This window comes from Atta colombica, unplaced genomic scaffold (assembly GCF_001594045.1).
Source record: "Atta colombica isolate Treedump-2 unplaced genomic scaffold, Acol1.0 scaffold274, whole genome shotgun sequence".
Lineage (NCBI taxonomy): Eukaryota > Metazoa > Arthropoda > Insecta > Hymenoptera > Formicidae > Atta > Atta colombica.
In genome coordinates, this window is record NW_017259375.1 from 513,781 (window position 1) to 525,483 (window position 11,703).

Below are 11,703 nucleotides of genomic sequence, written 5' to 3' on the forward strand. Positions count from 1 at the left end.
AAAACATATTATGTGATCGTTTATGTAAAAAGAAATGAGATGATTACTCTCAGATTATTATTTACTGATTCGCCCACGTACAGTAAACAATTGTATAAGTTTCATTCCTGAAAGGAAACATTGTCATTCGCCAGAAAATCGTGCGATAAGAAACCTTTTAAGGAATGCTTCGCTCATGAACGTCGGATGTTAATAATGTCATTTTTCTTAGGGAATAAAAAACGGAAAGAAGACTGAGAGAAGACGGAAAACCGGAGGGATGAGAAGAGCACAATGAAAAAGAGAAGCGAAGCAAACAGGTAGAGAAGAAGTGGCGTAGCTTGATTAGACCAAGAATTACGGAAGCTCTTTGAGCACAGGGAGATTATGTAAGGCCGTTGTAGCACCGTAAAAACTGGGCGCAATCGCGACGACTGGCGCCTCCTAATTGGCGTGCCTATGCCACGTTATGGCGCGATAATAATTGTTTCTTGACGTTTCGTAATAGCGGCTTACGCTTTTTTCCTCTCCGTTTTCTCCTCGACTCTCCTCCTGCTTCTCCTCATCCACCTCATTCCTTCCTCCTCGTAACTCTCCCCTTCCCTTCCACTCTCATCCGCGAGGAAGATTGGCGCGAAATATTGCACTACGGCGCGCCATAATTTAATTTCTATTAAATTTTATGATTGCGGCGAAAGAGGCCACGATCATTCCCCGATGTAACCCGGAACTTTGAAGCGAAGTTCCACGGGGATGGCTGGAATTATAATTAAACAGGCAAGATGCCGTCGGTGCGTTAGTCAGGGTAATTAGAATCAACGAAACCTCGTTCCACTTATATATTTTTTCAGAGAAAAGTACATGTATACACATAGAACGTACCAAATTCATTGCTCTCCAAGAACGTACTGCCTGGCGATTACGAAGCCGACTTTTTTTTCCTCTCCGACAATTTCGTGCCAACTTTTGTCGCAGGTTCTGAATTTTCAATAACGCACATTTCCCTACTCAATCAAAACCGAAAGTTTAAGCTGTAGTATGACATTATTTATTCATAATATCCTTAAGATCGATGTTATATATTTATATATTCCTGTAGCTCAATTCTTCAAAATCTCTTAATTATTCAAAAGAATATGCAGTGAATTTAGGACGCTCTTAATCCTGCATGCAAGAAAACGCTGCATTTTAAAGAAAGGAGGGTAGATGCGCCATGGTAGGGTTATTACAAATTTAATCCCCGTGAAAATTTAAGCAGTCTACAGCGCTGGCACGATGTAAGGAAAGATCTCTTGTTAAACTCAGAAGATCTCGAAATGGACGAGTTTACGTAATGTAAAAAAATGAAAACAACATAAATGTAAATGTCTAATGAGATTTTTTTCTCCCGTGCAACGGGATTAGTTATTTTTCCTCCTATTGTACACAAATATTTGGACTTTTACAACAATTGCTTAAGGTAAGATAATGATTCAGTCGCTTTATAACTCATAACCACGTTTTCAGAAATTCTGCCTCTTAAATTAATGATTAATTAGAGTATTATAGTTTATAAGATTAAGAAATAATCAATAACTACTCGACAATGATTTTTTAATTGAGTAATTTTAACTGCTTGTTGTGTATTTTTAAACGCTGATTCAGAAAATGAGAGATTAAAATTTATTCTACAAGCTCGAATTTTTTGTAAACGACATAAGTTTTTAAAAACATACATTTTGCTAACAAGAGCTAACAAGAAAGATATATATTTTTCTTAATTAAAACAATTTATTTTTATTTGAAGCCTTTTGTTATATAATGAGTAAAAAATCATGTTGAATTCAGTAGCTATTCTTTATGAATTATTTTTTATTTATGTCTCAGCAGAAGAAATAAGTAGAGACATTATAATATATATGTTACAATAAAAAAAATCTGCTCTCCTCTTAAATTTGATGAACAAATTTATAACTAGCAGAAAATATTAGAAAAAATATCTTTTCGAATCAATATGAAAAAAGTAAAAATTTTGTCGACCAATGAATTATCGAAAAATATCAATTTATAAAATTTATCAATATATGTTACTCAAAAATTCTGCTTTCTTCAAAATAAATTTAGCGAATAAAAATCCGCAAAAAAAAATACTAATATTATCAATTTGACATAAAAAAAATAAAATTTTAGTGTAATTCGAAGGTTTTACAAATTATCCGAGATATAAACATGTATTTTCTGATACATGCATTATCTATCTCAGACCGCATATTCTCTGGAATGACATGGGTCAATCAGAAAGTGCATAACGGGAAAGTTAATTATTCGAAGGTACGTATGACATAATGCAGACAAGGCACCCGCATTCACGTCCCCTGTACATCGTTCACAATTTTCCGGCACAATGCTAGGCACACATGTGACAGGCTTATTAGCAACCACGTGTATGCCCGCACGTATCTACGTACATACAGCAGCAGCAAGGTAGCGCATGTACTTCAAGCCACCGCGCCATTTCCACGAGGCTTTGTTTATCGCACGGCTCGTCGGGGCGAGGATAATGGACCGATCGAACGGATGGAGGGACATTTAGGTTACGCAACTCGTGATGCGTTCGATTTTTTCAAGGACGACGAGCAAGACGGCTTAAACGCTACCTTGAGCTAAACGACTCTTCTTTTGTCATCTCATCGAGAAACACTGGGCCAATTAGAAGACTATAGTGTTCTTTTTCTCAAGGGGACATGACACGTTTCGAGTCTGGTGACTATCGCACAACTGAATGATTTGTAATTAAGTCCTTTGTTAAACCAGATATAAGCAGTTAATTTTAAAATGATAAAACTGCTTATTTGTGTGTGTATGTCTCTAATATAGTTTAAACTCCTTAGAAAAGAAGCATATGAAACATGTTTCTCATTATCATAATTAAGTCATTTATGAAGTCAATAAGCTTTAAAAAAATTCTCCCGTTTTTATTCATTATTTTATGTTTTTATATTAAAGGAATGTCTCTCTGTCAATCAAAGCTCTCAAATTAAATTTCTGCTGCGGTTAATTAATTTACGTGAAATTAACTAAAGAGTAAAGTGTTGTTATTTATTTCTTCGTAACAATTTCTTTAACATCCCATATTGATACAGGAGAAGAGTCATTAATTCCGCACGAGTAGGTTGAAGAAAAGGGTTGGACTATATTTAGAACTAACCGATAGTGGATAAAAATAATTCGTGTAACATAATACGCGTATAAATACGATAATAACACGTGCGCCAAGGCAAGCGGAGAATCGGACTGAAAATGACGTCCTTACCGAAGATCCTCCGCTTCCATTGGTGATCGATATATCGAATTTTATCTGATATTCGTGGTAGGAGACGTTATATCGACGAGGAAGGCGTTTCTTTCAAGTCTCGCCATATGGCCCGCAACTTCGGGGAATAATCTAGGAACGCCGGTCGATTTAGATACGATAGGGCGCGATAAAATCGCCTAGGCCACAAATTTAAACCAACAAGACAATTTCTCACTCCAAAAAAATCCCAAGTCGACGAGATGTGTGACAAATCATTCGAGTATATCTACTGACGGCTCATTAAAAACGCTCTCTCTTCCAGGAGGACGCCTTCGGGGGTTATTCCCCTTCTTATCATTGTCGATAAGCCCTGATGACGAATGGTTCGATAAGAGAAATTATCGAATAACAATTCGGCGCACCAACGAACACGAGACCCAGAGAGATTCGATGTTTGATGCAAGAGAGATGTTTTCTTAGTGGAGCATTTCAGTCGAATCTCCAACAGTATCTTGTTCAAATTTGCATTATTATGTAATATCCCGTTGCCGATAGCTTTAATCTTTGAATTAGTGACATAGGTATACGAAGTTTACTTATGGATACTCCCTATGGATTTTCCCTAAAATACATATATCTTTGGTAGACTAGATATGTTACTTTATTTACTCAAGATATTATTTTTCTCGATGATTAATAAATAATGTAAAAAATGTTCTGAAAATTAATAAAATTATCTCGTGACTTTATCATATAAATATACATGTAGGTATCATGTAGATATATAAAAGAAATTGTGAATATACATACTATTTGGCGCGTTTGATAGCGTTTCATCTCAGAAACTGCGTGAAAATCTCGTAGTTACGTTCAAAGTCTCAGGTAAAATTTAGTCAGCCTTCATAATTAGGATAATAATGTTTGAAGTTGCAGGCGCGCAAATTAACTTTCGTATGTAACGATCTCTTCTGGCAAGGGGTAACGACTAGCAATATTTAATATTGTTAGTTTAAAAGTTTCGCACTTTGCGGAGGAAAGTTTGGAGCACAACCGAGTCGGCTCGACGCAAGGATTTCATTTTTGCAATAACAGACTTTTAGCGAGCGTTAAGAAGCGTCGGAGTGAATAAAAATGCATCGAGTAATTTCAGATTATTTCGTTTCTAGCCAGGAAAGAAGAGAGAGTCCTGAGTGGAATCGCGGAGGCTGAAGAACGGATTGACGGAAGAGCGTAAGACGGGGATTGAAAGTCCTAACTATAGAAGATTTTCCAGATTGGCTCGGTGAGATTATAAAGAAAAGAGAGACGAGGGACGTGTGCAAATTCTCCGGTGCACGGCCGCAGCTGCGAAATCAACGTTTGCACCTGCTCGGTGCTGGAGATACAAGCAAGGAGAAGCCCCGAGGCCGAAACTCGATTGCGCAAGGAGACTTGACATTGTGCATTGTCCATTGAATATATATTTGAAAGGTACCCAGATGCGAGCCAGCAACGGATTCAAGAATTCCAAACATTGGCTCATGTGTGTTTGTAAATAATCTGATTTTCATTCAACAATCTCTTATACGCTACAAAGTTTTTATATTAACAGCAGTACAAATATAAAATTACATATCATTTTAAATTACTTTTAAAGTGAAAATTTGTTAATTAAATTTAATATACTTATTATTTTTTTAATATTGTAATGTTGATCAATGGAATTATATATTTCATTATAAATATTTTTATAATAAGAAAGATTTGAAATGTTTTATGTCAAAACTGTAAATAAGATAAATATTGCATCCTTTTGTTCCTTTTATTTCGGATGTTTAGATTAAACGAGCAATTAACTGGAATCGGAACAGATGGTGCATCACGCACTACGTTGTATCAAACATTAATTCTCTCCGCTGTCAAAACTTGGAAAGCTTTTAAAGACCGGACGTGGTTATAGCTTTCCGAGAGTGCGCATCGTATTCTTGAATAAATTTTGATAAACTACAACAATAAAATTTGATGTATTACGATCGCGCTATTTCCGAGAAATATTCTCATAAAATGAGGGTTCTATTTAATAGGACGTCGAAATAGAAGCGCAAGAAATATATTAAAAACAAAAATCAATATACGCTGGCCAATGACTTCCTCTAATAGTCTGTCTCGAATGGAGAACAGATGTTTGGAAAGTTATCAAATGGTTCTTTAAAGGATCAGCGACCGCAGCAGGCAGGTGCGACAACCACCGGCTGCTGGTGTCCTCCACACAAGTATTCCCTTAATCCTAAACTAATTTCTTCTGCAGTCACAAACCACGCGTATCTTTGCAACGTTTCTAAAACTATTGAGTCTCCCTTTGTAAATAACGTAATTTGCATTTAAATAACTTTTATATAGTTAATGGAAATAAAAATCGAGAATTATAGTATACTTTGGCAACTTATTTGAAAGAAAATCGTGACGCAATTCTTAATCTTCTGATTTTTTTACATAAGCAAACAATTACGTTAGGTGTCTTTACATTCTAATAAAAATTTATTATTAATAACATTCTATTATTAATAACATATTGTATTTTATTATATAATTGTTTTCCAATTTATTAGTATTTAAAAACATTATGGATATGGATTTAACAAAAAATCTTTTTTTATATAAAGTAAGTATAGAATCAAACAAATAAAACGGAATAAGCGGAATGTTAAGTAGCTTATTATAACAGTATTTAAAAAAAAAATAAAGATTTTAATTAATACAACACTCTATTGCAGATTTTCGATAAAATTGTATATTTAAGTTTATAAAGAGTAAAAAAAGAAAGAAAATTTATGTGTTTACAATTCAAATGTTTACAATTCACATTTTTTCGCCGCTAAGATATAAAAACATCCTAGATGACTATACCCAAGTTAAATGCATAAATTATTATAAAATAATTCCGAATTATTTTGTGAAATGAAATGTGTGCATGGAAGAACGCTGTTTTGCTCAACAGCGTACACGAATTCGTAGAATGACAGCCGACGTTCCATCAAGCGCCGCCAGATGCGAAGCGCGTCGTTTTACTCTTTGATGGTCGAAGTCGCGGCAGCACGGCGGGCCTCCGAAATCAACTCTCGCACCTGTGCGTGGCACGATCCCGGCATGGCCGGCAGGTTGCTCACCGTCCGCGAAGCGAAGTATGCAGGTAAATGCAACGCGCCCGGATGCACAAAGGTTACAAAGTGCCACCTGCCGAAAGCAACCCGGTGCGCGCCGCTGCAGGCGAGCAGCAGGCGGCCGGTGTATAACTATATGTTCCTTTTTTCCTTCCTACTCTCGTCCCTCTTTTTCTCCTCCTTCATTATCTCGCGACCACCGGTCCTGTACGTACGTAAGAGCCACAGAACGAGCTGTGTTCGGCTTAGCGATGGCTCCACAACCGATATTTACGCGCAATTTTCAGGCATCGCGTCCGAGGGTGCTAGTGCCACGTCGTGGACACGTTAATATTGCCGCAGGTCCCGCGAGAAAATTCAGGCAAACGGAGAATCGATTCGGGACGGAGCAAAGAAACGGATATCAGACCGCTTGAGACCCATAAATCGTTGCATTGAATATTCTAGAGCTCGACATAAAAAATTAAGCTCTCGCTCGCTGATTTCAGAATGGAATATTCATCGAGGGGGTAGGAAAAACGACAAAGATTTTTATCCGCTGTGAATATTCCGCGATGTACATCAAACGGCGGGGGCTGCCCTTTTTCGCTCGCGGAAGTCTATCAGGCGATCGACAGTAAAGTCGCCGCTGCCACACTTCCTGCTTCTGCCCTTTCCCTTCACCCTGTATGGAAACGGTGGTCGTTCAACCCTCTCGCGCTGCTGATGCCCTCGATGGTAGGTAAGGACCAATAAAAATACAATAACTTATGTACCTTCATTTTTACTGCAAGGATCAAAGTGAAACCCTCGGTTAAATCGCGGCCAAAGTAAATAACAAGCACTAAATTGGGCGTAAAACTTATCTTACGTGCGTTTATCCGTTAACTCTCGAGGGCGCCGGTCAGCCAGGCGGAAGTTTAATAACTTGGTTAACAAAGGCATCGGTATCAGCCCCTCAATATCGATCGGCGAGATATCGCATGTTATGCTGGAAGTTATAAGTCTCTCGTTCGTGCAGGTGCATCATTGCAATGTTGTTTACGATAGTAACGGGATTTAAAATGTAAAAGAATTTAATTATTATTCTCCATATTTTCGAGACTAAACTTAACGTAATGAGCAACGACTGGGCGGTACGACCTGCATAAATGCTTATTCTGAGATGACTGTTCAATCCTTTTGTCGCCCGGCTTATACGCGATATATGGTGAGCTATTTGGTACCTCGTCTGGCAAAGGATGGCCTTCTGCCAAATTGAAAAAGTTACGTACAAACTTACGGTCAAAGTGATAGATTAATAAGGAAACGATGTGGGGAATAGTGCAGGGCCAAAAAGTAATTCTCGTAGCTTTATTTTATCCGCAGTGAGAGAAATCCATTCGTCTTCAGAAGAAAAAAAAAATGATACGTGGAATTCTTCTCTCGCGTAATTTTTGAATTTCGTGAAATATGAAAGTGGAACAAACTATTGAATATTAAATACACTGAATAATAAATAATTAGATAATATTAATTTAACTTCAATATTCAATAACTGTACGGTAAAATTCTCTCTCAATTAATATTGATTATATATATATAGAGTGATCAATAATAGGTAATTAATAAGAGACTAAATTTAAACTGGAATGACATACGCAATAATACTTGATATTTTCTTAAATTATTAAAGAGATTTATTCTTCCTCGAATTATTTTGAAAATACTTTAATCGAATTAAAGTCGAGGTAGTACCAGTTGCAATCTTCGCGGCATCTTCGTTATAACGTAATAATCAACGCCCAGAGCTAGCAATATATAAACGAGCAAAGTAGTTAATACTAGGCTGTACAGCGAAAGCTGGGTGCATACGCGCGAGTTAGCGTACGTCGCCTAACCGCGAAGATTAGACTGCGATTTCTTACTCCAAGAGAGTTCGCGACGTGGCTAACGCAATTAAAGAGGGAAACAGCGTTCCGTTAGGGAGCCATAATTCCGCGACATTTTAACGACAAGCTGACTTACGAGCGACGTGACCACGTGCACGCGGTCTCTCAGATCGGAAAGACCGTGCCTACAAGACGCCGCGCACATTCTAAGTAGAGTTATTATACCAAAATTAGACATTATAGGCAAAAAATCATATAGATATCTCGCCTAAAATCCCGGCACATAAAAAAATGGACATAAAATATAGGTTAGTAAAATTGTTAAAATACAATCGACGAATAATTTATTGCACATCTAATTGTTCATTAGTAATAATTTAATAAGAAATTTTGATCAAACATAGTCAATTATTCTCTTATTTTATTTGATAATATGATTGATCAGTTTCTTAAAACTTACATTTATTATAAAACAAGACTAATATAATGTGAAAGAAGCCAAAGCAAAATATTTGAATATAATAATTATTAATAACGTAATAAATTATTATCATAGTCCATTACTCTCTCCACATGTGATTGGTCAGTTTCTTATACTGCTTAAAACTACTACAATTATTTAAATCAGGATTAATACAGGAAAGGAGAAGTAAAATCTTTAGAAGATTTTCTGAAACCTCGCTTATAATTTTCCCAGGCGTCTTCGAAACATCCCCTCAGACATAACTAGACACCCTAAAAAAAAAAAAAGGAGGACAATGTCCGAAGAAGACGGATGGGCAAACCCTAGTTCTAACAGATGAGAAGACACTGTTGCGCGCGAGCCACATGGACGAACAAGTTGCGACGATAATTTCAGAAGTAGCAAGGCAAAGCTCGCGTCGACGTCCGTCCCTTTATCGGACGATCTCGGGTTAAGGAACCAGCCGGCAGAAAGATGGTTGCAGCAATCAGCGGCGCGGCGGCTGCATTCGGGGGGTCACGTGCGTTGCGTGCGTGCCGGCCGGGCTAGGGCGATGCACGCGGATGCACAAAGAGCTCAAGCCACGGAGCATGTCCGAAACGGGCCACCTGCCGACAGATGTTGAGTCTAGCGACCGAGACCCTGGCGCTGTTACTCTCTAACCGAGGCCCTACTCGTCTTTCCCCCACCTCGGTCTACCTGGCTCTCCTCTCTTTCTCTTTCTCTCCTCCTAACGCGTCGGAACCTTCCGATTCTCTGCACCAGGAACCTTTGTCCGTCACTCCGCCTTATGTGAATCGCATCCAGTACTCTCCACCTGCCTCTGGACCTCCTTCGGATCGCCGTGTTTTCTTTGAGTACAAGAAGCATTGCGCGTTCCAAGAAAACGCGTTCGAACACAGATATATTTTAAGGCTTTTAATCTCTGAGCTCGTACTAATGAGTTTTGCTGAATTACGGAGAAATATTTATCAAAAATAAAATTATACCTGTCTAAAGAAAAATTCATGCAGCATTCTAAGAACTCGAATACTTTTCTTTATGTTTTCCTACATTTTACCCGTGATCTCCAGGCGTGCAATCGTGGAGGCTGATATGAAGCATCTCGGTATAACAAACGTCTAATTATTTTTCTGTGAAACGGTCGGAGGTTGGATTAATTATTGGAAAAACAATAGAACTAAGATAGGTCGTGTTGAGGAAAGACGGAGCAAGGACAGCCGAGCTTAAGTGGGCAAACGGAGGAGAAAATAACCTAGGGTACGCGACGACGCCGGCAGTCTTTGTGTTTACCAGGGCCATCGCGTGACGCCCGCGTTCGCCTTCGTCGTGGCGGTTCGCGGATCCCCCGAGTGTGACCCGTAGATGGATTTCTGTGCGCGGAGAGCGAGCCGCTCTAAATTAAATATTGCGTGCTCGAAAAAAATGGCAGTCGTCAACATCTGCAGACCTGCGTGGAAAGGACCTCGAGTCACGCGACGGACAATCTCTCTCTCTCTCTCTCTCTCTCTCTCTCTCTCTCTCTCTCTCTCTCTCTCTCTCCCCCTTTCCTTCCATGACGATCGTTCCACCCTTTTCACGTTTTGCGAGGTGTCATTGAACGAATTTCAGACTCAGCATGCTTCGGCTTTCTCTCTTTCTTCCTCTTTTACTCTTCGCTCGACAATCGTACGAGCATCGCAGGAAAACAAATTATTCCCGCACGAATATCGCAGTTCTTCGCAATTCCTCTCCTTCGAACGCCGTTGAATCCCCAACAACGGAAGAGAGTCGGTAAACGGTGGACAGGACAACAACATTGGAAAATGGCGCGAGTCACGCGATGGACGTTTACTATGTTCGGCTTGCTTGCTTTCTTTCCTTCTTTCGTTCGGGAAACGACCGCGAGTCGTTCACAAGATGCCACCGTTTCCGGTGTACGACAGCTGTCCTTCGCGCTGTCGCTCGACGAGATCGACAACATTAACGAAGATGTATCGATGTCGTGTATTCTCGGATTTCTTGTTTGCGACCGAAATGAGAAAGTGTTTCACGAGAACGCCTATATGCATGCGATAGAAAATTCGATCGATTGTATTCACATTAAAAGACACACTAGGCGCCACACACTAGGTGTATCACAATTCATCGACAATTTTTTAATTTAATGTGAATTATGAAATGAGAACAATGTGCTCCAAATAGCCTTATTTGAATATTTTTTCGAAAAACAAATGGACCGCAATTCTGCAAATTTCACCGAATATCCCGTGATCTGTACCGAATAAAAAACTTATAGAAACTGCAAGTTTTATCTTATGAGTTCTAATTCTCATTTATTTTTAATTCAATGAATAAAATTGTATTCTAATATACAAAAACAGTTTTACTTACTAAAGTATCTAAAAAGATTTAATAGATTAACACATTTAAAAAATAATTTGGAACATTAAAATAATTGTGCATTAAAATAATTATGCAGAAAACTATTTCAACAAAATTATTTCTGTATCTACCTAAATGTTTAGATATTTCAACAAGATTATTCTTCCCAATGCATACGATATTCATGATATACGTGATAAAACAGTGTAAAATAGTGCTCAAAGGGTTAATTCCATTAAATCTACCTCTTAAATTCGCCATTAAATGAAACATTAATATCTTCATGTTCGCAAATATCTCACACGAAAACATCTTCGTACTGTGAAATTAATTAATCTAATACTTCAAGTTCTATCTCGCGATTAGGTTGATGTCTGATTTCAACGTTCATCTGCAGAATTTCCTAGATGACCAATTACAAAGTCGTTCGATGCTTTTCGCGATAGCCGTGTTTGAAAGCGCGTATATATACTTTGGAATCGCATTTCGCCTCGTTGATGGGAGGGAACGAGGTTGTCTGGAGGAGACAAAGAACGAGATCTTTTCCTCTCCGTTATACTTTCACTTTCTCTTACAGTAACCTCCTCCTCTGTGTTTTCCATTCCCCCGCCTCTTTGTCTGCCCTCCCCCCCC

At 38.4% G+C, this 11,703-nt stretch overlaps 1 protein-coding gene and 1 long non-coding RNA gene across 2 annotated transcripts in view; one reads left to right on the plus strand and one right to left on the minus strand.

Moving 5' to 3' along the window:
• LOC108689677 overlaps window positions 1-544 on the plus strand; it is a 1,246-nt gene extending 702 nt beyond the window's left edge. The window contains exon 3 of the long non-coding RNA XR_001931840.1: window positions 212-544. This is a non-coding gene — a long non-coding RNA (uncharacterized LOC108689677). The remainder of the gene's footprint in view (window positions 1-211) is intronic.
• LOC108689674 (3-phosphoinositide-dependent protein kinase 1) overlaps window positions 1-11,703 on the minus strand; it is a 253,743-nt gene that overhangs the window by 189,666 nt on the left and 52,374 nt on the right. The gene's annotated exons all lie outside the window — the stretch shown is intronic.